Source organism: Orbicella franksi, chromosome 3 (assembly GCF_964199315.1).
Source record: "Orbicella franksi chromosome 3, jaOrbFran1.1, whole genome shotgun sequence".
NCBI classification, from domain to species: Eukaryota; Metazoa; Cnidaria; class Anthozoa; order Scleractinia; family Merulinidae; genus Orbicella; species Orbicella franksi.
The window spans coordinates 25,371,514-25,373,885 of NC_138147.1; positions in this window are offsets into that span (position 1 = coordinate 25,371,514).

A 2,372-nucleotide genomic window follows, 5' to 3' on the forward strand; every position below is an offset into this window, starting at 1 on the left:
AAAGGCAGACCAGGGCCACTGTAATATTTTTGTGGGTTTGGATTATATCATTTATACTAGACCTAAAACAGCTGTTATTTGGTCGTCAGCTGTTACCATGGCAACATTCCAAAAAGATTTTTCAGACCTGACTTTTCGCTTATGTCACTAATAACTAAAAAGTTAACCCGGTGACCCCGAGTTCTTTTTTTTTTTTTTTCAATCAATAACTTTTGGCATCTGAAAATGAAAATGCACAACAATTTTAAAATAATTTTACGGAGCCCATTTCTTGTAAACTTGGTAAAACGACAATTTGCACAAAGTGCAAATTTTCTTCTGTATAATTTTTTTTATGATGTTTCCTCTCAATAATAATATAACATTAAAACAATAAAAAGAAGGGGTCAAACCTGGGTGTTCGGGTGGTAAGTGACAACTCTTACGATTGCGCTATCCCAGCACGGGTTTTGAAAGACGGAAGCAAGGAGTAATAATCGAATAAGTAGGGGAATGGAAACAGGGTCTCTTCGCTAGATCTTCCTTTGATTTTAAGTGGTTGATTTTTTTTCCCAAGGGAGTGACTTTCTTTCCTTTTGGATTCGTTCAGAGACAAGACCATAGCCTCGTTGGTTTTCAATCAAGTGCAATAGAATGGCAGACTCTACAAGAACGTTCATCTATCTATCAATTGAAATTTTCTAAACTTTCTTCGAAATGAATCCAAACCCGTTATCTCAAAAGGCATTTCTTAGTACTTTCAAAGCTTGCTCATGTTAAATAGACAAGAATTATCTATTTTCAATTAGCAGCACCAAATTGTTCGCTCCTTTCAACTGAGACCTACTGACTCCACTGCATATATTTTTTTAAAAACTCGATGAATGATTAGAATTTACGGGAAGACTTTTGCCATCGCATCTTACCCGAGTCTGTTAGAACTGTCACCTCCTCGCCATCCGTGTCGAGAAATAAAACGCGTTGGTCAGAATCATTTTTAAACATGGCACAGGGAATTTGTTCGTCTTTTCTACTTCGTGGTCCGTCATGGTTTTCAGAATTTCATGACTACTGACATATTGGACTTAGTTAACCGTTCAAACAATCGCCACTATTAAATAAATTGCAATACTTAAACACATTTCTATGCAAGAAAACTGTCAGTTGGCTTCTCCACACAGCGCAATAAATGGAGTTAAAAATATAACTTATGAATCGAAACGTCACCAAAATTTTAAGTATTGATGTCATGGTAATGCGAATAACCACTGACAAAATACATCCTAAGCAAAAGAATAAAATAATCGAGGATGTTATGTTGTGGAGCAACATTTCTAACGAATTCCGATCTACAGTTTCTACATTTTCTACAGTTCCTTTCAGTGAAATTAAACTGAAACTGCGTCATTACAGCTTTGCATGAGACACAGCTTTCTAAAAAAGCAGTTTTAGTTGTATGATAAGTTAAAGATATTATATTTTTAAATTGTGCTGAAGGAGTTTTTCTTTTATCGTGTACAAATAAATTTATCAACTCAATCAACTCGCAGGAAGGGACTTATTTAAATACTGAAGTACTGTGGGACACTATGTACCTTTCATTTTATTAATAATTAAACACATCCGTATTTAATGTCACTACTGCCTTTTTTGACAAGATTTCAGTTGTTAAAAATTTAATTTAAAGGCAAAAGAAACTAGACAAAACAGAAAGAAAGCATGCGTTATGTCTAACAAAGCCTAGAAAATTATATCACGATTCAATATTCAATTATTTTTTTTCATGAAATAATTAAACACACACGCGTTTAATGTCAGTGCAATATTTCTTTTCTTTCGACAAGATTTCAGTTACTAAAAATCCGATTTCAAAGCAAAAGAAAATACACAAAATCATTGTTTCCAACAAGGCCTAGAAAATTATAAAAAGATTCCAAGCAATTATCAAAATTCCCATTTTGAAGCAGAAAAAGAATAAAAAACATGTCCAAACAAAACAAAAAATTAAAACCTGTCGTGTTATTTACATCACTGAGTACATCATCATAAACATCCCAGTGATAAAGTGAATTTAAAATAATGAAAATCTTGATGAATATATTATTAAAGGTTGGCCTGTGCAAAAAACTAAAAACTTCAAACGGAAAAATAAAACAAAAACAGAGAAAAAAAAAGTTACTCATGATTTAGTTATGAGCAAATTTAAAACACGCAGAGCCTACAGTTTATTGACATTCGTTTTAGCTAAGATCTGTAAATTTCGTCATTGAGTTAAAAATGGATTCTCGAGTGACACCCATGAGAACTGGCGTACACGAGGCCAATAACCAAGTCAGAGAAGAACATGAAATTCCGCCAATCGTTTTACAGGACACAAGTCCAAATATCTATAA